This window comes from Delphinapterus leucas, chromosome X (genome assembly GCF_059928025.1).
Source record: "Delphinapterus leucas isolate spDelLeu-1000000601 "Yukka" chromosome X, BTC_Dleu_Yukka2, whole genome shotgun sequence".
Lineage (NCBI taxonomy): Eukaryota > Metazoa > Chordata > Mammalia > Artiodactyla > Monodontidae > Delphinapterus > Delphinapterus leucas.
In genome coordinates this window covers 31,204,785-31,230,971 of record NC_143150.1, presented here as the reverse complement: position 1 = coordinate 31,230,971, position 26,187 = coordinate 31,204,785, and positions in this window count along the sequence as shown.

The window sequence follows — 26,187 nt, the reverse complement described above, 5'->3', positions numbered from 1 at the left end:
GTGATTAATAAAAAGCAGCTCTTACTATTACTTGCATGTCTGTGCTTCTTCAATAGGTCCTAAATACCCCTCGATGTCTTCTGCTGGGCCTGGAATCCCACCTGGAACACCAACCAGCTTGGCTAGGTCCCTCAGTCCCCATCTAACTCTAGCAACTCCTTTTCCTCTTGGAGTAGACCTGCCCCTCTCTCCCTAGTTACTAGCTGAAGTCCTGCTGAAACTGGACAGACATCCCTACCCCCTCATCTATAGCCATGTGCCTACCTCTTAGTTCTATCTGTGCTACTAGGCCCAAACCATCAGATGAGACCCTCTGGACATAAATAACTGCCCGATTCAAGGTGAAATTTGCCCCATCTTCTTGGACGCTGGGACTTAGATAGCTGGCGGCCCTCCTTGGATGAGAGTCGTAACCCTGCTTCAGCTCAGCCTTGGCCTCCTCCCCATTCCTGCTGAGTCTCGGCATGCCTCACAGCTGAGTACATATGGGTTTGACTTAAAAGGCAGAACAAGACAGTAAGGTAAGGATGGTCTCATGACTTTCAGAGCTACTTACACTCCAAAGGGTCTTAAAATTGACTTCAAAAAGAATCTAAGATCATGTACTAATCTTCCTGGGATGTTCAAGAAGATCAGCTTTTGTCTAAAAAATCGCAGATCTTTTCCATATGATTCACATATTACCAGAATTTTCTGACTTCTTTTTGAAAGTCTAGATATTCCAGCTAAAAATTTATAATACCACACTTTCTGCTAACACCCCCAGGGAAGAAGTGCATAGAAAGGACCATTGAGACCATTATGACTCCCCTGCAACAAGAATCTGCTTGTCTGAGACCCCACCACAGGAGGCAGGATGAATGGTACTTCTCTGTTGATTTTTTTAAAGAATCCTAATCCAATTACCTTCAGCTCTCAAAGTCAAAATAAGACTTTCCTGGACAAAGACAGAAGTGAATTCATTTGGACAAGTGAAGTCTGTTCAATTCAAAACCAAACCTCAAACCGTCATGCATATGTATCTTTCTTTATATAACAGACTTGTTTCTAAATGTGCTGCACGTGAAAAGCCTTTTTAAAAATAAATTGACCCATATTTTAAGCACACCAGAGGACCTTGCTATTTAAAGGAATTTCTGTGAGTCATTCTGTAGAGCAAATAACCCCCTATTAATTTATTTGTGAAATCTGATGTCCACACATCGCTTTCACTTTAAGAGAAAAAACGGTAACATATTTTCTACTGATTCCCAGAAGCACAAGATCATGACCAATAGATTATGCCAGAATTTTGCCATAGCCACATTGTAGCTATAATCAGCTGAACGATCTGTCTCAGTTCCTGGTCACTGACTCATAGTGCCAGAGAGTCTGAGAGGGCCTTGGAGATCAGAATCCCACTCTACGACATATCAAAATAAGCTTCCATCCCATGGTCAAGATCATGAAAAATGACCGAGCTGGCCACAAAGATATTTTTATGTCTAATTATGAGCACAGAGATTACAGATCATATACCAGATAAAGGTATATATTCTAATCCAGGAGATTAAATGCCAGGCACCTGTGCCAAAGGTGGCAGCCAAGATGGCTTCGGGACACTCAGGTGCCAGTGTAATCAACAACGTGTGAGCAGGCAAACACACCAGAGTCCCCAGGAAACTGCAGCCAAGGTATCTAGAGGAGGTGTCCTAGAGCCAGTAGGGAGAGAGCTGCAAGCTAATTTAGGGTTGCTGAGCTGGAGGGCATTTAGAAGGGGTAAGATGGGGGGGAGAGTTTTTGCCCCGCTTTCCTGGGCAGCCAGTACCCTGTCACATTCACAGCCCTAAGCTTTTCTGTTTCTCATAACTTCTTTGTACTTTTTGACACTTCAGAAGCCACAGGTATCCAAAAGTCCCTTATTTCTCTACAACTCTCTCCCCGCCTGCTCCCAGCCTACCCAATAAACAAACACTGCAATTTCCTCATCTTCATTAACATATACTACAAAACTCGAATTATGGGAATGATTTTGCCCACTCTAAACAGGATCTATGTATACGCTCCCTCCTTCCATCATGGATTTAGGATAACTTTCACTTTAAAAACACGATACAACAAAAGGAAAATTATAAACACAAACTAACATTTGTGATGAAACACAATTTTATAATGGCAATTTTAAGGGGTGAGGAGACCAAAGCAATATGGCTCCTTATATAGCTTATCTACAGTTACAGTTATAACTATATATATCCTTATATAGTTATTCAGTTATGTAGCTTATCTGGTGATCTGGGTACAGGGATGTAGCTGAGAGGATCCTGGGGAATAAATGGTTAACTTATAGCTGGGACTCTCCCTCTCAAATATCAACTGTCTCCTGTGGCTTTTGCCTGGAGAACAGGGGCACTCTTTGGATTGGGCCTGTAATTGGGGAGGGGAGATTTCCCCTTAGGCGGTATATAATGAAGTGCCAAACTGAGTGGCAGTCAGTGCTAGCAGGTGATCAGAAGCAGAGCCATCAGAGGGAGCTGGGTTTCCTGGTGCAGCCACAGAAGAGGCTGGGATTCTGTAAGTCTCAGTTGCCCTCTGACAATGAAGGGAGAGCCTCTCTTACTTATTTTCCACCACTCTTAGTGATCACGCTTACCCTCCCAGAGCCTTTGCAAAAGGGAGGCCTGCTTCCCATCCAGTCACCCAGGAAAGGAATGAACATCCGCTGTCATGAAAATTTCAGAAAATTAAATATAAATCTTTACACATGAAGATTGCAAACATTTGGCCATTTTGGGTCCAGAGGAGCATTGCTCTATCATGTCTTCAGTGATTAGAATTACACGTTGTTCACTGGGAGGGAATCAACTGCTCCTAAAAGGAGCTACTGTTGTCTGTGGCCCAGGTAAACTGCACCTGTAACTTGCTCAGGTGCACTGAGTCTTGGCAGAACTGATATTCAAGAGTCCTGAAGTGCATATGGAGTCATAGGCTGGTTTCCCTGCATAATCCATGTATCCGTCTAAAGGTACCATTTCTCACCCTACCTGTGACCCTACCTGAGACCACTAGCACATGTATCCAACACAGTTCTCACCAAAAAGACATATCATAATACAGTACTGCCAATAATAAAAAAAAATAAGTAACACTTCTGTAGCACTTCCTGTATGCCAAGAACTGTCTAAGCTCTTTACATACATTAAATCATTTAATCCTTACACGAGGTAAATACTGCTATTATTGCCCATTTCATGGATGAGGAAGCTGAGGCACAGAGAAATAAACAAATTGCTCTGGGTTTCACAATTAGTACATGGCAAAGCTGCAATTCCAACCCAAGCTATCTGGCTCCAGAGTCTCTGCTTCTAATATCTATGCTATACTCTCCAATCTGTACAGCAAGAGGCAAAGGACTAACCTGTATCACTCACGCTGCCCCAGGTAGCGTGGAATATACAGCCCAGATAGCAGGGCTATTCTCAGGAGAAGACAGACCAGGACACTAACTACATGGTGTGATTTGAAAAGAACTGGGCAGAATCTCCTGCCCCAAAGTATCTCCCAACTCTTGCAAAAATATCACAAATTTCCACCATTAGAAAGTCACTTCACTACTTCTTAAAGGCTTTTCCATTTTTAAGAAACCCCTATGAAAAGGTAAATATCACTGGGCAAGGTATCCCTTAAATCATTATCAGGCATCTACAGTACGATTTTTTAAAAGTTCATTGAACTTACACTCATCAGTGTTGGGTTCTAGTTCTGACTGCCAATTTCTACCTGTGTGACCTTGGGTACGGCACATAAATTCTCTGGGTCTTGGTTTTTTTATCTGTTAAATGGCAATGCTAACATCTGATACAACTCCCTCATAGGATTGTTGCAGGAATTTAATGGATGCAAAAGAGTTTAATGAATGCAAAAGGACAACACAACTGTAAGGTATTAATGTGATCAGCTAAACTTCTGGAAGGATTAGATAAATTAGTTGACAACCAGAGAAATGTATGCAGCCAGTTTAAGATGGACGGACAGAAAAGGCATGGTGCAAAAAGAATTCCGGCCCACGCAATTCAAAACTACCCGCCTGGGCAGAAATGACTGCCACCTGACTGGGTCTCTTTCAGGCATGCTCATACCTTCCCATGAATCTCCACTGCCTTGGCCTTGGCTCTTCTTGTCTTTGACTCCTGTAACTGGACACTCTTTGGCTCGGTATTTCAGGCCCCGGGGCCCACAGGCTTGGCTGTAGCTCTGGCCCTAGCGCTATTTCTTGACTTTCTCTGCGCATGTGTTGCTCCTGACAGCAGATGTACTCCACTCCATCCCCACCTGTGACCTAGCATGCCTTCCCGCTGACTGACTTCTTCAACTCAAGGAGACCGCAGTTACACCAGGACCCTCGAAGCTTGCTTCTCTGCTTCAACCGATAAGAATCTATTAAGTGCCTACTATCTTAAAGGCACAGTGCCCTTTCTACCAGGCAAGTGGATCCTACAGCTACAACAGCAGGGAGCTGGAAGTGATAGGTAGGGCAAAGGGGCACCAAGATGGAGGACAGGAACATGGAAAAGTATGACAGCAAGTAAAAAAAGTAAAGGATAGCCTTTGTCTGCTTTACTCTTTTGCAGAAAACACTATAACTGTTGTAGAGGTAACTATTAATTAAGCACCTACTCTGTGCTACACACTTGGAATATACAGATGAAAGGCATGTTTCCTGACCTCAAAAGGCTTACAGTGCAATGGGGGAGGTGGGCAAGCAAAGAGACAAGAGACTCTGCAGGGGCCCAAGCACCTCTAAGGAAATACTGTTTTGAAAGAAATCTCTCTTTGGTCACTGATTTGTCCTACAAAGGCCTTAAGTAAAACATGATTATAATATATCAGTTTAAATTTATGTGCCAATACTTTGTTTGAAATATAAATTGTGATGGGCTACTTTTTTTCTGCTATATACATTTTCCCCTCATTTTTAAAAACTTTTTTTATTGGGATATAGCACACATACAGTAAAGTGCACAAATCTTAAGTGAATGGCTCAGTAGACTTTTACTTATATGTATACCAAAGTAGCTACCACCCAGATCAAGTTATAAAATATAATATCACACCAGAAGCTTCCCTTGTGCCACAAGATCAATCAAAACTCTATCACAATGAGGTAAGCTATTATTTGGATTTTCATGTAGTAGGCTTTCTTTAAGCACTGGTGAGTTATATTTGTTTGGAGAGCTCTGCCTTCTAAATCCTGGATCTCCCTTGGTATACTTCGACAGCCCAGTCACTAAATATTGGGTTGGCCCAAAAATTTGTTCGGGTTTTTCATACGCTGTTACGGGAAAACCCGAACGAACTTTTTGGTCAGCCCAATATTGTGTCACCCTCGATGTGCTTAGGCTACCCAGACCCTAATTCTCTGGTTATGCCTCCTCCCCCATAACCATTAGGACAATATCCAGTATTCACCAAAAGGAGGAACATCCCAAGCAACAGAACATAAATAGGGCCTGTACCATTATTGGAACCCACTGACAAAGAGTTATTACTTTGCTAGATGGCCACGAAAGGACGCATCTTCGTTGAGAGTCCATGGGCTATTATTAGGACTACTCCACTTAATCTGTTACTCTGCTAACAGCATGCCTTACTTGGAGCAGAAATAAAATGCCACCCTTACTCCCCCTCTTGGTTACGGAATGTACCCTTGTTTTCCCTGCTGGAACTCAGGAAAATGGAAGGTATCATCAAAGCCTGCTTGTCCTCTATCCATAGGCTGGGAATCTGTGTCTTACTCTAAAGGTACACTCACCTAACGGAAAAGACTTCTCCTTGCTTCATCTCTAAAACTAGGAAGTGAGTACTTAATCAAACCCAATACACAACAGAGGCAATCATTGCTATAATGAAGGCCCATATATGGCACAATGGGAAACTAAAGGAAGGAGAATCGGAGTTATGGAAGACTTCCGAGAGGAAGCTAGGCTTCAGTTGACTTAAAAAAGGGAACAGCCACGGCAAAGCCTTGGATATATCAAAGGACATGGTATTATCAGGCCATTCATGTAGCTCAGCGTTGCTAATTAAAAGGATGGACAGGCAGAGAGATGAACCTAGAGAAGATGGTGAAGATCATGAAGGGACTTACATGCTCTAAAAGAAGTTTAGATTTATACTATAAGCAATGAAGAATCACTAACTATGTTGGAGCTGGAGAGTGACCCAATCAGATTTATATTTTTTAAAAAACTATTCTGCCAGCAGTATGGAAAACTTAATAGGATAGGGGTGAGATTGAGGACTACTGAAATGATCCAAGCGGGACATGGTGAGGTACCTGTAGGACATCCAGGCAGAGAGATTACAGAGGCAGTTGAAAATGCAGAACTAGAACTTAAAAGAGCAATCTTGGCTGAAGGTAGGGTTGGGAGGGAGGGGTCATCTGTATATAAATGATAGTGGTTTAGACTGCCTAGGAAGAGAATACAGGACAGAGTACAAGGTCAAGTACGAAGTTGCCTTGGGAAACAGCAACAATGAAAATTCCAGCCAAAGAAGAGGAGCCAGAGAATGAGGTAAGGGGTAAAAGAAAAAACACAAGGACAGAGAAGATTGTCACAGTAGTCAAAGGAGGGAAGATTTTCAAGGAGGGAGTGGTTAATATTTCATATGCTGTAAAGTGTTGCAAGACAAGAGAAGTATACATTGGTCTGGCAATATGGAGGTCACCGGTGACCTCAGTGAGAACAGCATCAGCGCTAGATCCCACCACACTGAGGAGCGAATAGGGAGCAAGGAAGCAGAGGCAGCCAGTTTAGAAGCTTAGCCAGGGTTAGGAAGAAAAGAAATAGAATAACTGGAGGGTGAATTTGCTATAGACTGAATGTTTGCGCCTCCTTGCAAATTCCTATGTTGAAATCCTCACCCCCAAGGTGATGGTATTTTGAGGTGGGGCCTTTGGTAGGTGATTAATCCATGAGGGCAGCCCTCATGAATGGGATTAGTGCCCTTCTTATAAAAGAGGCCCTAGAGAGCTCCCTTGACCCTTCTGCCATGTGAGGACACAGCGAGAAGACAGCCATGTATGAACCACAAAGCCAGATCAACATAAAGGTTTCTCTCAGGTTCTAAGGAGCTCCCTGAACTCCCTAGGTGGAACAGAAAAAGTAAGTATATAAATAATGCATTTATCATTTGTTATAAATGTAGAGAAATGGATGGAAATTTAGAATGCTACAGAAATCATTTGTGTAGGCCTTTGTTTTATATATCCATAAAGTTAAACAAAAACACACAACCTATGCTAAGGTAAGTTATAAATTATTGCTGTCCCTAGGATTTTACCTAATTGATATATAGATAACATTTTAAAAATCCCTCGTGGTAGCAATTTACTAACAGAGAAAAATCAAGTCAATTGTAATGGCCTATAAATTAACACATTACTTATTAAGCAAATTTTGCCCCCAAGTATATCAAAACATCTCAAACATCTGCACAATGCGGGTTGGGAAGTTTGGTAATTAAAACTGAGAGCTAAAACACTCATGGAACAGTCATACGGTTGGCCAATAAATGTTTATTGAGCACCTACTATGAGCCAGCCATTGCTCTCGTCACTGGACACTGACAAAAAATAGATGTGTCGATTTGTGTGATTCCTTCTGGAACCTGATCAACACGGTTAGAAGAACTGCTGCCATTTCCAAACTATTTGGATTTGTGGCCATGTCTATTTTAAGGCCATATTTACCTTACTATATTAAAGACATGGAATATTAGAGCTGGAGGGACCTTAAAGGATCACCAGCCTATCCTATCTCATTTCACAGATGGCAAACTTGAAGGGTTGAGAAGTCTAAAATAAATTTTTAGAGCCAGGACTAGAACCCAGAATCACAATTCTGATTCAGTGCTCACTCTACCAATGAAACTCAATCAATAAAACCACATCTCTCCCCCAACACCCCCAATTGCCTCCGTCTCTTTTGATCAGTTTTTCGGTGATCAGTTCTGCATTTTTCTCTAAAATAAACAGCAAAGTTTCTATGACCCATGGGCACTTGGCCCAGATTTAAAACATGGAGCTTAACAATTGCAAGCATCTCTCATCAGTGGACGGGGCGGGGCGGGGGTGGGAGACACTTGGCAAAGATCACCTAGCTTTGGGCATTTAGCTGAAACGTCTAAAATTCCAGGAAGATGCTGGGGATGTTTTGTCTCTATTGTCTGGCTGCTAGAAAGGAGAATGTGTCGTCTTAAAATTTCTATTCAGAATTAATTAAATTGTGGCCTGTGGCAAAATAGAAAGACATTAAAATCAAACGCTAGTATCTCTTTGTTTCTTTTATGGCTCTCATCTCGAACTAGTTCTCACTGAAATAATTAAATGTCTTTTCAGCAAATAGACTGTTCAGGCTGTTTAGTTTAATGTTTCTTATAACCTGGCAAGTAAGTGCTTTATAATTCAGTTGATTTCTGCTCTTCCCCGCGCGCCGCCCCCCCCCCACTATATATGTTCTTTTCTCCTCTCTCCCCACACAGGCAGACTTGAAGGTTTCTGCAGATCAGAGCGGCATTAATGCACCTATGGGCCAAAGCATCCTCAGATAGACCGGAGGAGATTGTAGGAGGCTGATCACATTGCACTTGACATTAATGGGTCAGAGATGCTTCTAGGTTGAAACTGGTGAAGGTGGCGAGGACATACAATGTAGTCAATGAGGCCTCTTGGTCCGAGATTGATGCCTGAAATCTCTTATTTACTGACCCACTGTATTGCACGAAGGGAAAGCTGCTTTTTAAAAAGTATAGGATCCATATGGGGGAGGAGACAGAATTTACCTGGAGAGTGTGTGCGTGTGGTGGGATGCTGTTTTTTCTCTTTAGTAAAACACTAAATTAGGGACACTTTGGGGATAAAAGACAAAGCCCCAGGGCACAGGCTGAAATGGGGATATTTAGCCAAAGGAGGTCTAATTGCCTACATTATAAAGTAAAAGTAGGTCTTTTAGGGATAAAGAGATTGTTCTTAGGCACCATTATTTTATCCTTTCCCTGAACAGAGCCCCACTGCAGAAAAAGGAGATGGAAAGGGGGAACAAGAAGAGAGGTCAGAGATGGTAGAAAACTAACTTTGTAATTCTGATGGCTAACTTCTAATGAGTGTTTACTGTGCTCTTCCAGGCACTGGGCTAAGTGCCTTTCCCCATTATCTCATGGAATATTCCCAACAGTCTTATGAAATAGGGACCATTAGTCTCCTCACTTTACAGATCTGAAAATTGTGGTTTAACAATATTAAATGACTTACCGAAGATCTAATAACTACTACGTGGTAGAGTTGGCGTTCATATTTGTCATCCAGGTCCTCCTCCAAATGAAAAGGGAAAATGGTGTGAATATTTAAAATCTGGGCCTACAAACTGTTAGGCTCCCTTGACTTGAATAATAATGATGGTGATAATGCTGGCGAAAGGTGATAGACAGTGGGTACTTATTATGTGCCACGCATTGTGCCAAGCACTTTATACAGGCCAGTTCATTTAATCCTCATAACAACTTTTTGGGGAAAATATTTATGTTCACTCCATTATGCAAATGAAAAAAACAAAATCTTCGAGGCTAAATAACTTGCCCAGTTTTGCATAGCTAGGTAGTAGAAAAGCTGGAGAGTAAAAGCAGACTCCCACCGCGTGGTAGGACTCCAGGGCCTAAGGAGAGATGGAATTACCAGCATGACATTCCCTCTAGTGAGATGTGGCTCAGAATCTTTTAGAATCCTGATATTTGACTGACAAATTTTACACTTGCTCCCCATTCTACGCTATGATCTATTCTGAAAAAGTAAGCCTTGGGACACTTATGCCTCACACAGTAGAGACTTAAAGTCAAGAAATATTAGGTGAATAAATGGATGAAGGAATGAATGGAATCTAATCAGTAGTTTTCAGGTTTTTCATTCTGTGGCCCTGTAAGCTCCCTGTCTCTATGATGAGTCGGAACCTTGCACATGAGTTTTGCATGCACCAAAGATTTGAATAATAAAAGGTAATGAATAAGAGAAAGGACTTATTTGTCCTTAGATAAACGAAATGTGGAAAAACCAAAAAGGAAATAGCTCTCCCAAGGTCCTCATTGCCTTGGGAGGGAGAAATCTGCTTTGAGGACCAGGCATCTAGGGAAGGATAGTATGGGAGCTAATAGGGAACTAACATTTTCTATACCTACTAGGTACCGGGTCTTTTTATATACCATAACTCTAATCCTCACAACTATCCTGGGAGGCAGGTGATCTTATCTCCATGTTATAAATAAGAAAATCAAGGCTCATAAATTAAGTAACTTCCACAAAATCTCACATGTGGGAAGGGGTGGAATTGAGGTTCCATCTCTGTTCTGACTCTTCCTAGAACACTCACTGCCTCTTCAAGTAGAGAGCTGAAAATACAAGGGCATTTTAATTGACTGAGGAAAATAATATGTTTCAGGTTTAGAAAGACAAAAGATATGGCGAAGAACTTGTGGAAAGGCCCAAACCCAGAAAAACGAGATTTTGGGAAGCTGGAAGACAGACCTTGACTGAATGAGGTGATCTTTAGGAAAGAGGTAAAACCTGGATTCCAAATTCTCTACTGTGTTACCCATATTTCCTCACTTGGTAATTGTAGCAATTCAGTGTGGAGCAAAAGAGTGACATCTGTAACCAGGTAGACAAACTAGAGGCAGCAATGCAAGATGGTGGGGAGTAAAGATACTAGTGTCCCCAAGACCCCTGCTCAGAGACCTTTCCCTAGCCTTTCGGTGGCACAAGGCAATGGCAGGGCCCGCTGCCAGCCCCCAACATCTTCCTCCTTACCCCTCTTGACTTCATTTCTGATAATCTGGTCTTGCATATACAGCTACCAACAATTCAGTCTTTGGAAGCCTCACAGCTTTTGGTTTTCTTATCAAGTCACGCGAGTCAAATCTAGGCCTAGGAAGCAAACACTGTTCCCTGCATCTCAAATAGCTACTCTACTTACGTTATTCCATGTCTCCAAGAAGCACGTGTCAAGACAAGATTAAATGTGGAAAGCTTTCATTAGGAGAAATGACTGTGTGAAAGAAAATAGAGAGGGAGCTGTGAGCGAAGCCTGACCCTGAGGGAGGGAGAGAGGAGAGGTTGGAAGGAAGCAGTCTAGACTATCAGGCAGTCTAAGGAAGCTTCTGCAAGACCTTGAGCCAAAGTCTGCCTTAGTACCCCACTGTATTCAGTCATGGGAGGGAACAGCCCAAGGGAAAGTGCCAGAACACAGCAGCTGAGGCCCTCAGTCAATTTTGCTCCCTATTATAGATGGTCTGCCAGGCACACTCTAATGGGCCCCCAACAAAACCCCTGCCTGCTCGATTCATAAGTACTCCTGCAAATCTCAGCTCCAACTTCTTTGTTTAAGGGAACGCTTTCCTGATTCCAACCCTACCCCTAGGTGAGGTAAACATACTTTTTGATATGCTCTCATAAAAATATGTTTCCTTCAGAGAACTTGGATCAGTTTGTACTTATATATTCATTACTATGATTATTAGATTAATGACTATCTCTCTTGCTAAATTTTAAACACCATGAGAGCAGGGACCATGACTGCCTTGTTCACTGCTTTATCCTTAGTACCTACCACAGTGACTAGCAGTAGATACTCAATGAACATATTTTGAACGAATGGACGTGAGTGAAGAAATGTCAAAGAATAGATATGAGTCATATGATCAATTCTTATCCCAAACCTACTGGAAACTACATAAGGCCCAGGACTAGGAGAAAGGGAACATAGCTTGAAATGGCGAGAGTGAATAGGTAGGTTCAAGGTAAGGATGGTAACAGGAGATTCTTAGGCTGACATAAGCAAATACCAGCTGTGGCTGGTGCCTGCTAGGCCAGACTAACTGAGACTCATGACTCATGTCAGGTAAATTAAGGTAAAAGAGAAAGAGTGAATGTGCTTGGGGGAGGTGAGACAGATCATGAACGTAAACCATGAACAACCCCCCCTTACTTGATAAAACAGGCTGGTCTAGGAAATGTGGGATTGGGGCTGTAGCAGACACACACAGAGCCAGGGTAGTGGAAACCACGGCAAGGCAGGAGCCCAGTCACACACAATAGCTTCGAGGAGTTCTCCTGAGAACTGAAGTTGCATCAACAAAGTCTGTAGATCTTGGCCAGGTTCTTAGCTCAGTTCTTCCCTTGTGGCCTCTCCTAGCCTTAGAGGGCCCATCTTCTCTGAGGACTAGGGCTGGGATTATGTGGTGTTACTCACTGTCTAACAACTGCATCTGTTGACAGCCCTACAGTTGCCCAGGACCACTTGGAATTTTACCTTTCTAAGCCTCGGCTTTTTCCTTTCAAAAAGGGGGATAAAATTTAATCTTGAAGGATGAGTAGATTAGGATTAGAAAGAATAATATGAGATTACTTATAATAATATGTAATGGGGTCTAGTGTGGTTCCATGCAAACTCTCATTATTTTTTATTTTTTTGCGGTACGCGGGCCTCTCACTGCTGTGGCCTCTCCCGTTGCGGAGCACAGGCTCCGGACGCGCAGGCTCAGCGGCCATGGCTCACGGGCCCAGCCGCTCCACGGCATGTGGGATCTTCCCGGACCGGGGCACAAACCGGTGTCCCCTGCATCAGCAGGCGGACTCTCAACCACTGCGCCACCAGGGAAGCCCAAACTCTCATTATTTTTATATCAGAATATAAAATTAAATTTAAACCAAGCAAGATTTTCCCTTTGACTCCACTGCTGAAGAAAAATGGCTTTGGATACACAATATACACAAAATCTTTAGAAAATCTTGTTAAAACTGACAATCCCTGATCTAGTAGACTCAGTGTTGGCCTGTATGTCAGAAGATGTAGAAAATCATAGAATTCTAGGATCTCTCAGCTGAGGGAGTCCTTCAAGATTAGTCCTGTTTGCATTAGTGAGCTGTGAGAAAGCTGGGGAAAATCATTGATTGTCAAGATCCTGTGTGTCTGGGATTCTTCACAGAATTATTAAGTGGGACATTGAAAGACCATTGTTAGAATTCACTGTCTTCTCACTAGCTAGAGCAAAATGTGAATTTATTCCACAGCCAGTGTAAAAGGGATAAAGTTAATTTCAATCTGGGACTAAGGCATAAACTCATTTATATTCGTTAGAAGAGTCATGCCGTATCATTAGGGTAATGAGTCAGCCAAAGCTATTGAAAATCACATAGTTAATCTGCTCTAATTTTTTATTGTAGTTGAGTGGTTATATGGTCCTAAAAGTCCAGAGTCTTGTTCTATTCTTGTCTATTTTACTGACTCACTGAGTTGAGGGCGCTAACTCAACCTTTCTGTGCCTCTTTCATCATCCGTAAAATCTGAGCTACAAATATTTAACTGTTTACAAAGCCATTTTTACTTCATCAGTGTCATTCACAGCATAACATACCACCTCCTTGGTCAAAACAATAATGCTTTTGTTCAAATGCATTAACTCGAAGGGTAGACTTCAACTGAATTTGATGATTATTTCTTGGAACCTAGCACAGTGGGAACACGAGTCAGAATAAAATACAGAATAAAATTCCCATCCTAAAATGGTGATTCACAAACACCAGTCCACAGACTTTGACTAGTCTGTGACAATGTTTCCACAAGGCAAGATGTTAAAAAAAACAAACAAAAAAAAACCCAAAGAAAGTTTCATGACTCTAAATTTATATTCAATTTAAAAGAATTTCTTTCCCACAAATTTCTTATATTTCTGTTCCAGTTTTTTTTTTCTTGGCACTGAAATGTTCCTTATTTTATGGTGCCAGTTGTCTCTTTTTAATACCCTCACTTAACAAAACAAAAAAGTGGCAACTCTAGGTCATTCAATTTTTTTTTCAGTTTTGTTGGCCCACTAACTCAAAATGTATGAGAACCACACTTACCACCTACTTAAGGAATGTGATTAATCCGGCTTACAGTTTAGTCAAGAAAATTGCTTAAATTTGTTATTTAAAAGTTGCTGTTCTGGGAATTGTTTGTGTTTATAGTTAGAAGCTCCCAAAAAAGAAAACAGATTTTGAGCTCAAGCTACTGTTAAAAACAAAACAACAATAAAAGGAGCAAAGCCAATAATGACCAAATAGTGCCTGGCACATAGAAGACCTTCAATAAATATTTGTTGAATAAGTAAATAAAGTATCAAATGAAACACACATAGATTCAAGCAATACCTAGCCAGCAGCTACTGGGGAAAAAAAAAAAAAAGACTGATAAGGAAGAGGAGGATTTTCACTCTTTGGTGAGAAAAACATGGAAAATCTTCTTTTTAATTTTTCCCTTCAATTAGTGGTAATTCCTGAGTATCATGCCCTCAGCCTAGGAAAGGCCTGTATCTCATTTTTCTCTCTTGCCAAGAGGAAATAAAAGAGGTGGTCAGAGGAAACTGAAAACATTTAGGAAATTATTTAAACTCATAGTAGTTAGAGACAGAGACTTTAGAAATCACCCAACCCATTCCCTTCTATTTACAGATCAGGAAACTGGCTCAGAAAAACTCGCCCAAGTTGCCCAGGGTTGGACCATGAGAACAAAACCAAGATACTTCTGCCACCTAGCAGTAGTATATACCCTAATTGCAGGGGGAAGATAAGCGTCCTTGAATATTCAAACTAAAAACTTAAAAGTTCTACAGTAGTTTCAAAGATCAGAGGAAACAGGCATAAAGATAGTAAATGTTCAAATTAGAATTCCTGAAGGAGAGATAGTATTCTGGGGCTAGTGTGTTGTGGAAGAGCAAAGATCCAGAGACTGGAGTGGGTATGATGTGTTTGGGGAATGTTGAGGGGCGGTGAGTTAGAAATGACTTGTGAATACATCTGCCATCTTCAGGATTTCTCCTTTTATAGCACACATCAACTAGATTAAGCAAGGAGCTCTTACTATTGACCAGCCACTAGCATATGGAAATAGTTTTGCTCAGCTGAAGCTCACATTAAAAATTATATCCATGTTATTACCGACAAAGATACACTGACAAAATATAAAATAGCATATTGATTCAATGGAGTGTTGTTATTTGTACTGCAAAGGACTGGAAACAAAACAAATGTCCATAAATCAGGGACTGCTTGAATAAACTATGGTACATCCACACAAGGGGTACCATACAGATGTTTAAGAAAATAAAAGAATGAGGAAGACTTCTATATATGGACATGGTTTATCTCTACAATTGAATATTATGAGAAAAATCAAGGGTAAAACAATGCTTGTGATATGCCACCTTTTGAGTAGCCAACTCTAAAGGGAAACACACATACACACATCCACTTATATTTTCAAAGAGAAACAAAGGTTGGACTAAAACAATAACTAATAAAGATGCTTATCTATAGGGGGAGGGAGGGGCCAGGGTAGAAGAGGCAGGGTGGCCTTGAGAATTCCTTGAATATACCTTGTTATATACTTTGATTTTGGAATAAAATTAATCAAAAAAAATAAAAACCTTAAAAGTAGAAAGAAAACTGACACAAGCTTAATTTTATACTAAACTGGTAACAAACCCATATAGAGAAAATAATTATTTCAACTTGACTTTGAAATACGGAATTTTGACTGCACACCCCTAACTGGATATATTCCCAGGACATAGAGAACTACAAACAAATTCTAAACTGCATTCAGTAGTTTTATTGTTAAAGGTAATATTGTTATTTTTATTTCGGAACAATTATAGGTAACTATGTCAATTCTAAGAACCAAGATGTTTAAAATAAGAGAAAGGAGATTGAAGTATAAATTCAAAGAAGTTAAGTAAAAATTCTGTTATCTTAAATTTGAATTGGAAATACCACTATAACTTATTTTTTTTAAACAAAAAGGTAATTTCTAGCCTGACCACTGAAAAGACCTAGAAAGCAATGGCCATCTAATAGCAATAAGCACCCTGGCACACAATTGTAATCTCTGAATATCATTCCCCACTAAATAAAACCAGGATTCCTTAGAGAAATGGCTGGCTCCAGGTCTGGGGCAGGAGCTGTACTAGAATGAGCTTGGGATGTCTCCTTGTGCTAGAAAGCAAATAAGTTATCAGCAACTAGTATGGTCATGTCAAAAGGCCTCAGAAGCCAACTTTAATGGGGCTCCCATTGGCTTAATATGGAACAATTTGGGTATCAAAGTGAAAAATCACTATGATTTATTGAAGCACAACAAATATATAAAAATCCATGAATTCATAATAAAAACACATTAGATAATAAAAACACATTAGTCACCAGTGGAGCTTACTAGGACACCAAATCATTCTGAAAATTGATAAGTAAAAGGGAAGAGCCAGGTAGCTGTCCTACCTTTCCTATAAGAACTGTACTTCAGGGTAGCTACATAGTTGATGAGGGAAATTTCTTCATTAGTATATTTCTAGCTTAAAAATGCAGAAGAAGGGAATTCCCTGGTGGTCCAGTGGTTAGGACTCTGCGCTTTCACTGCCGAGGGCCCGTGTTCAATCCCTGGTCAGGGAACTAAGATCCCACAGGCTGCAAGGTGCAGTGCAGCCAAAAAAAAAAAAAGCAGAAGAAATGACAGCTTTGGAAAATCACCAATCTCTTACTTCTAATGAAATAATGGATCTAGGCAATGAGAATCAGTGGATGCTGAAATCATTAGGTTAAAGGTTGATGGGTCACTTCATAATTCAGGAATCAGGCTGACACTACCTGACCCCAACTGATCAATCTTATTATAAAAAGTGAGATAACCAGACACTATATGGCTCCTGATGTGCTCCAATAGGGGATAAACAACACCACCCATGAGGGATTCTAAACTTAAAAAGTAAACCTGCATCAAATCAAATCTTTAGGGGGAAGAAAATAATAGTCATGAAAACAGAGTTTTATTGGTATTTGATTAAGGAGTGAAAGAACAAAACAATTCTCACAGCTGGGGACACTTGACTGCCCCCAACACCACTCCTGTAGACTCAGTCTGCCCCAGGCTCTGGAACAAATCCTGTTTACTCATTAAGGGGAAATTAAGGAGCCTGAGTTCCATAAGTCAAAATGACTGCGTGCAGTCACTCTGGCTGTTGACCCTGCTATAACATTATGCCTTGTACCCCGAATTGAACTATGGTTGCTTGCCTTAGTTCCTATGCCCAAGTTTCTAACTGGTTAATTTTACTTCTGCCTCAGTTGCTTTGAAGTAGGGGATCTGCTTTGCTCTTACCAATATTACTAAAGACTACAGCCTTGACCTTGAATCCCAACCCACACCCTGTTGCTGATCACCTACTAGTACCCTCTGCCTTGCCCACTCCCAGGCTGCCTGATTTGAACTGCTTCCCAGCTTACTAAGTGTTTCTTGACTTAAAAATCTTGTGTAAAATTGACCTATACTGTTAAAATTCGGATTAAATATCACACCATGTATTGTTAACTCAAAACATCTTGAGGGAGGTTGGTGATATTATTCTGGTTTTTGTTTTGTTTTGTTTTTCTTTTTAGCTCTTAGCTTTTATTATTTTTAATTTTTTTTAACATCTTTATTGGAGTATAGCTGCTTTACATTGCTGTGTTAGTTGCTGCTGTATAACAAAGTGAATCAGCTATACATATACATACATCCCCATATCTCCTCCCTCTTGCATCTCCCTCCCACCCTCTCTAGCCCATCCCTCTAGGTGGTCACAAAGCACCAAGCGGATCTCCCTGTGCTATGCGGCTGCTTCCCACTAGCTATTTTACGTTTGGTAGTGTATATATGTCCATGCCACTCCCTCACTTCGTCCCAGCTTACCCTTCCCCCTCCCCGTGTCCTCAAGTCCATGCTCTATGTCTGCATTTTTATTCCTGTCCTACCTCTAGGTTCTTCAGAAACATTTTTCTTTTATTCCATATATATGCGTTAGCATACGGTATTTGTTTTTCTCTTTCTGACCTACTTCACTCTGTATGACAGACTCTAGGTCTATCCACTTCACTACAAATAACTCAATTTCGTTTCTTCTTATGACTGAGTAATATTCCATTGTATATATGTGCCACATCTTCTTTATCTGTTCATCTGTCGATGGACACTAAGGTGGCTTCCGTGGCCTGGCTATTGTAAATAGTGCTACAATGAACATTGTGGTACGTGACTCGTTTTGACTTACGGTTTTCTCAGGGTATATGCCCAGTAGTGGGATTGCTGGGTCGTATGGTAGTTCTATTTTTAGTTTTTTAAGGAACCTCCATACTGTTCTCCATAGGGCTGTATCAATTTACATTCCCACCAACAGTGCAAGAGGGTTCCCTTTTCTCCGCACCCTCTCCAGCACTTATTGTTTGTAGATTTTTTGATGATGGCCATTCTGACTGGTGTGAGGTGATACCTCCTTGCAGTTTTGATTTGCATTTCTCTAATGATTAGTGATGACGAGCATCCTTTCATGTGTTTGTTGGCAATCTGTATATCTTCTTTGGAGAAATGTCTATTTACGTCTTCTGCCCATTTTTGGGTTGGGTGGTTTTTTTGATATTGAGCTGCATGAGCTGCTTGTATATTTTGGAGATTAATCCTTTGTCAGTTGCTTCATTTGAAAATATTTTCTCCCATTCTGAGGGTTGTCTTTTCGTCTTGTTTATGGTTTCCTCTGCTGTGCAAAAGCTTTTAAGTTTCATTAGGTTCCATTTGTTTATTTATTTTTTTAATTTCCATTTCTCTAGGAGATGGATCAAAAAGGATCTTACTGTGATTTATGTCATAGAGTGTTCTGCCTATGTTTTCCTCTACGAGTTTTATGCTGTCTGGCCTTACATTTAGGCCTTTAATCCTTTTTGAGTTTATTTTTGTGTATGGTGTTAGGGAGTGTTCTAATTTCATTCATTTACATGTAGCTGTCCAGTTTTCCCAGTACCACTTATTGAAGAGGCTGTCTTTTCTCCATTGTATATTCTTCCCTCCTTTATCAAAGATAAGGTGACCATATGTGCGTGGGTTTATCTCTGGGCTTTCTATCCTGCTCCATTGACCTATATTTCTGTTTTTGTGACAGAAGCATACTGTATTGATTACTGTAGCTTTGTAGTATAGTCTGAAGCCAGGGAGCCTGATTCCTCCAGCTCCGTTTTTCTTTCTCAAGATTGCTTTGGCTATTCGGGGTCTTTTGTGTTTCCATACAAATTGTGAACTTTTTTGTTCTAGTTCTGTGAAAAATGCCATTGGTAGTTTGATAGGGATTGCATTGAATCTGTAGATTGCTTTGGGTAGTAGAGTCATTTCCACAATGTTGATTCTTCCAATCCAAGAACATGGTATATCTCTCCATCTTTACATCATCTTTACAACATCTTACATCATCTTTAATTACTTTCATCAGTGTCATAGTTTTCTGCATACAGGTCTTTTGTCTCCTTAGGTAGGTTTATTCCTAGGTATTTTATCCTTTTTGTTGCAATGGTAAATGGGAGTGTTTCCTTAATTTCTCTTTCAGATTTTTCATCATTAGTGTTTAGGAATGCAAGAGATTTCTGTGGATTAATTTTGTATCCTGGTACTTTACCAAATTCATTGATTAGCTCTAGTAGTTTTCTGGTAGCATCTTTAGGATTCTCTATGTGTACTATCAATCATGTCATCTGCAAACAGTGACAGTTTTACTTCTTTTTTTCCAATTTGGATTACTTTTATTTCTTTTTCATCTCTGATTGCTGTGGCTAGGACTTCCAAAACTATGTTGAATAATAGTGGTGAGAGTGGGCAACCTTATCTTGTTCCTGATCTTAGAGGAAATGGTTTCAGTTTTTCACCACTGAGAATGATGTTGGCTATGGGTTTGTTGTACATGGGCTTTGTTATGTTGAGGTAAGTTCCCTCTCTGCCTACTTTCTGGAGAGTTTTTATCATAAATGGGTGTTGAACTTTGTCAAAAGCATTTTCTGCATCTATTGAGATGATCCGTCAATTTGTTAATATGCTGTATCACATTGATTGATTTGCATATATTGAAGAATCCTTGCATCCCTGGGATAAATCCCACTTGATCACGGTGTAGGATCCTTTTAATGTGCTGTTGGATTCTGTTTGCTAGTATTTTTTGAGAATTTTTGCATCTATGTTCATCAGTGATATTGGCCTGTAGTTTTCTTTTTTTGTAACACCTTTGTCTGGCTTTGGCTTCAGGGTGATGGTGGCCTCATAGAATGAGTTTGAGAGTGTTCCTCCCTCTGCTATATTTTGGAAGAGTTTGAGAAGGATAGGTGTTAGCTCTTCTCTAAATGTTTGATAGAATTCGCCTGTGAAGCCATCTGGTCCTGGGCTTTGTTTGTTGAAAGATTTTTAATCACAGTTTCAATTTCAGTGCTTGTGATTGGTCTGTTCATATTTTCTATTTCTTCCTGATTCAGCCTTGGCAGGTTGTGCTTTTCTAAGAATTTGTCCATTTCTTCCAGGTTGTCCATTCTATTGGCATAGAGTTGCTTGTAGTAATCTCTCATGATCTTTTGTATTTCTGCAGTGTCAGTTGTTTCTTCTCCTTTTTCATTTCTAATTCTATTGATTTGAGTCTTCTCCCTTTTTCTCTTGATGAGTCTGGCTAATGTTTTATCAATTTTGTTTATCTTCTCAAAAAAACAGCTTTTAGTTTTATTGATCTTTGCTATTGTTTCCTTCATTTCTTTTTCATTTATTTCTGATCTGATCTTTATGATTTCTTTCCGTCTGCTAACTTTGCGGTTTTTTTGTTCTTCTTTCTCTAATTGCTTTAAGTATAAGTTAGGTTGTTTATTCAGGTTTTTCTTATTTCTTGAGGTAGGATTGTATTGCTATAAACGTCCCTCTTTGAAGTGCTTTTCCCACATCCCATAGGTTTTGGGTCATCGTGTTTTCATTGTCATTTGTTTCTAGTTATTTTTTGATTTCCTCTTTGGTTTCTTCAGTGATCTCTTGGTTATTTAGTAGTGTATTGTTTAGCCTCCATGTGTTTGCATTTTTAACAGCTTTTTTCCTGTAATTGATATCTAGTTTCATAGTGTTGTTGTCAGAAAAGATACTTGATATTATTTCAATTTTCTTAAATTTACCAAGGCTTGATTTGTGTCCCAAGATATGGTCTATCCTGGAGAATATACCATGAGTACTTGAGAAGAAAGTGTATTCTGTTGGTTTTGGATGGAATGAACTATAAATATCAATTAAGTCCATCTTGTTTAATGTTTCATTTAAAGCTTGTGTTTCCCTATTTATTTTCATTTGGATGATCTGTCCACTGTGAACATGTGGTGTTAAGGTCCCCTATTATGGTGTTACTGTCAATTTCCCCTTTTATGGCTGTTAGCATTTGCCTTATGTATTGAGGTGCTCCTATGTTGGGTGCATAAATATTTATAATTGTTATATCTTCTTCTTGGATCGATCCCTTGATCATTATGTAGTGTCCTTCTTTGTCTCTTGTAATAGTCTTTATTTTAAAGTCTATTTTGTCTGATATGAGAATTGCTACTCCAGCTTTCTTTTGATTTCCATTTGCATGGAATATCTTTTTCCATCCCCTCACTTTCAGTCTGTATGTGTCCCTAGGTCTGAAATGGGTCTCTTGTAGACAGCATATATATGGCTCTTGTTTTTGTATCCATTCAGCCAATCTGTGTCTTTTGGTGGGAGCATTTAATCCATTTACATTTAAGGTAATTATGGCTATGTATGTTCCTAGTACCATTTTCTTAATTGTTTTGGGTTTGTTATTGTAGGTCTTTTCCTTCTCTTGTGTTTCCTGCTTAGAGAAGTTCCTTTAGCATTTGTTTTAAAGCTGATTTGGTGGTGCTGAACTCTCTCAGCTTTTGCTTGTCTGTAAAGGTTTTAATTTCTCCATCAAATCTGAATGAGATCCTTGCTGGGTAGAGTAATCTTGGTTGTAGGTTTTTCCCTTTCATCACTTTAAATATGTCCTGCCACTCCCTTCTGGCTTGCAGAGTTTCTGCTGAAAGATCAGTTGTTAACCTTATGGGGATTCCCTTGTATGTTATTTGTTGCTTTTCCCTTGCTGGGTAGAGTAATCTTGGTTGTAGGTTTTTCCCTTTCATCACTTTAAATATGTCCTGCCACTCCCTTCTGGCTTGCAGAGTTTCTGCTGAAAGATCAGTTGTTAACCCTATGGGGATTCCCTTGTATGTTATTTGTTGCTTTTCCCTTGCTGCTTTTAATTTTTTTTTTTTTGTATTTAATTTTTTATAGTTTGATTCATATGTGTCTGGGCATGTTTCTCCTTGGATTTATCCTGTATGGGGCTCTCTGCACTTCCCTGACTTGATTGACTATTTCCTTTCCCATATTAGGGAAGTTTTCAACTATAATCTCTTCAAATATTTTCTCAGTCCCTTTCTATTTCTCTTCTTCTTCTGGAACCCCTATATTTCAAATGTTGGTGCATTTAATGTTGTCCCAGAGGTCTCTGAGACTGTCCTCAAGTCTTTTCATTCTTTTTCCTTTATTCTGCTCTGTGGTAGTTATTTCCACTATTTTATCTTCCAGGTCCCTTATCCGGTCTTCTATCTCAGTTACTCTGCTATTGATTCCTTCTAGAGAATTTTTAATTTCATTTATTGTGTTGTTCATCATTGTTTGTTTGCTCTTTAGTTCTTCTAGGTCCTTGTTAAACGTTTCTTGTATTTTCTCCATTCTATTTCCAAGATTTTGGATCATCTTTACTATCATTACTCTGAATTTTTTTTCAGGTAGACTACCTATTTCCTTTTCATGTGTTTGGTCTGGTGGGTTTTTACCTTGCTCCTTCATCTGCTGTGTATTTCTCTGTCTTATCATTTTGCTTAACTTACTGTGTTTGGGGTCTCCTTTTTGCAGGCTGCAGGTTCGTAGTTCCCGTTGTTTTTGGTGTCTTCCCCCAGTGGCAAAGGTTGGTTCAGTGGGTTGTGTAGGCTTCCTGGTGGAGGGGACTGGTGCCTGTGTTCTGACGGATGAGGCTGGATATTGTGTTTCTGGTGGGCAGGACCGCATCCGGTGGTGTGTTTGGGGGTGTCTGTGACCTTATTATGATTTTAGGTAACCTCTGTGCTAATGGGTGTGGTTGTGTTCTTGTCTTGTTAGTTGTTTGGCATGGTGTGTCCTGCACTGTAGCTTGCTGGTCCTTGAGTGGAGCTGGGTTTTAGCATTGAGATGGATATCTCTGGGAAAGCGTTTGCCGTTTAATATTACGTGGGGCTGGGAAGTCTCTGGTGGACCAATATCCTTAACTCGGCTCTTCTACCTCAGAGGCACAGGCTTGACACCCAGCCAGAGCACCAAGACCCTGTCATCCACACGGCTCAGAAGAAAAGTGAGGAAAGAAAGAAAGAAAGAAAGAAAGAAAGAAAGAAAGAAAGAAAGAAAGAAAGAAAGAAAGAAAGAAAGAAAGAAAGAAAGAAAGAAAGAAAGAAAGAAAGAAAGAAAGAAAGGAAGGAAGGAAGGAAGGAAGAAAGAAAGAAAGAAAGAAAGAAAAAAGAAAGAAAAAATAAAATAAAGTTATAAAATAAAAAATAATTATTAAAAATTAAAAAGTAATAAAAAAAGAAAGAAGAGAGCAATCCACCAATGATAACAAGGGCTAAAAACTATACTAAAACAAAACAAAACAAAAAACAGGCCGACAGAACCCTAGGACAAATGATAAAAGCAAAGCTATACAGACAAAATCACACACAGAAGCATACACATACACACTCACAAAGAGAGAAAAAGGAAAAAAATATATATATCATTGCTCCCAAAGTCCACCTCCCCAATTTGGGATGATTCGTTGTCTATTCAGGTATTCCACAGATGCTGGGTACATCAAGTTGATTGTGGAGATTTAATCCGCTGCTCCTGAGGCTGCTGGGAGAGATTTCCCTTTCTCTTTTTTGTTCTCACAGCTCCCGGGGTTCAGCTGTGGATTTGGTCCCGCCCCTGCATGTAGGTCGCCTGCGGGCGTCTTTCTTCGCTCAGACAGGACGGGGTTAAAGGCGCAGCTAATGCGGGGGCTCTGGCTCACTCAGGCCGGGGGGAGGGAGGGGTACAGATGCGGGGTGAGCCTGCGGCGGCAGAGGCCGGCGGAACGTTGCACCAGCCTGAGGCACGTCGTGCATTCTCCCTGGGAAGTTGTCCCTGCATCACGGGACCCTGGCAGTGGCGGGCTGCACAGGCTCTCAGGAGGGGAGGTATGGATAGTAACCTGCGCTTGCACACAGGCTTCTTGGTGGCGGCAGCAGCAGCCTTAGCGTCCCAGGCCCGTCTCTGGGGTCCGCACTTTTAGCCGTGGCTCGCGCCCGTCTCTGGAGCTCCTTTAAGCAGCGCTCTTAATCCCCTCTCCTCGCGCACCAGGAAACAAAGAGGGAAGAAAAAGCCTCTTGCCTCTTCGGCAGCTCCAGACCTTTTCCTGGACTCCTGGACTCCCTCCTGGCTCGCTGTGGTGCACTAACCCCCTTCAGGCTGTGTTCACGCCGCCAACCCCAGTCCTCTCCCTGCGCTCTGACCGAAGCCCGAGCCTCAGCTCCCAGCCCCGCCCGGCCCGGCGGGTGAGCAGACAAGCCTCTCGGGCTGGTGAGTGCTGGTTGGCACTGATCCTCTGTGCAGGAATCTCTCTGCTTTGCCCTCCGCACCCCTGTGGCTGAGCTCTCCTCCGTGGCTCCGAAGCTTCCCCCCCCGCCCATCCGCTGTCTCCGCCCGCGAAGGGGCTTCCTAGTGTGTAGACACCTTTCCTCCTTCACAGCTCCCTCCCAGAGGTGCAGGTCCCATCCCTATTCTTTTGTCTCTGTTTTCTCTTTTTTCTTTTGTCCTACCCAGGTACATGGGGAGTTTCTTGCCTTTTGGGAAGTCTGAGGTCTTCTGCCAGCGTTCAGTAGGTGTTCTGTAGGAGTTGCTCCACATGTAGATGTATTTTTGATGTATTTGTGGGGAGGAAGGTGATCTCCACGTCTTACTCCTCCACCATCTTGAAGGTCCTCTATTCTGGTTTTGAAATGGAACAAAAACAATATGTGAAACACTTGGTTTTGGCCCCAGATCATATTTGGGGCAGCGCTGCCACAAGCATCCTTAATCTATGTTCCTTAGGTGAGGAATAGTAGCCTCATCCCAGAATTCTGCTGCAAGCTACTTAGCACGTGTTGCCATTCTCTCCAAACCTTGAGTCCTTCCCTTTGTCTTTTGTCACTGCTATAGCTTCCCTTCCATCTCTTGCTTCTCCAGTCCCTTCTACCCATGCTCTGATGGGAATGCTTTTTCCTCTTTCTGCCTTTAAAAGCTTCAGCAACCATGTCAGTCTCCCAGCAGTTGCTTAGTGCTTTGACTCCATGGGTATGCCCTTCTTTTATTTATTTTATGATTTTTATTGTAAAGTAAAACAAATAAGGAAGCTACACAGATGTGTGGCTTAACGGATTCATATAAAGCAACACTTATAAACATTATCAGATCAAGAAATATGTAGATCTTTATCAGTTACCCCAAAGCCCCTGCATGTGCACTGCCCAGATTACAAACCTCTCCCTTTACCCATAATATGTAACTATTGACTTTTATAGTAATCACTTCCTTGTCTTTAAAAAAAATAGTTTTATCATCTAAATGTGCATCCTTATATTTTAGTCTTGCCTGTTTTAAAAATTAGATATACTTTTAAGTTTTTTAACCTATAGGTTCTCCCCCCATTCGTCTCTTTTCCTTATCATTTATCTGTTGAAACACCCAGGCTATTTGACTAATAGCAGTTCCCAGTCTGGATTTTGCTGGTGGTGTGCCAATCAGTTGGTATCTTAATGAACTTAACTTTGCCTTCTTCACTTCCCTCCCATCTTGCTGGGGCTCATATGCAGCTGCAGGAGCTCTGTGGGAGCTTTCCTCAGTCCACACTCCAGCATGACTGACTGAAAAGCCAGATCCCCTGCTCCCAGCTGCTCCCAGCTAGGGCTCCATCTGGCTGTTTCGGTGGCTAGCTGATATCTGGAGCTCATTGACGTGCCTCCAGTGTCCACCTTGTTCTTTCCGTTAATTTTCATGGGAGGCACATTTTGACTCCTGAGATGAGGAAAAGTAGAAACTGAAGAATTCAGAGTTTCACTGCACCTTAAGGTTCAGGGAACTCCATTCCCTCCCATTGCTGGCCAATTTCTATTGGTGCATTTGGGGGATTAAGCAATGTACAAAGCCCCAGCTGAGTTCCTAAATATGGGCTAGGCTGGTT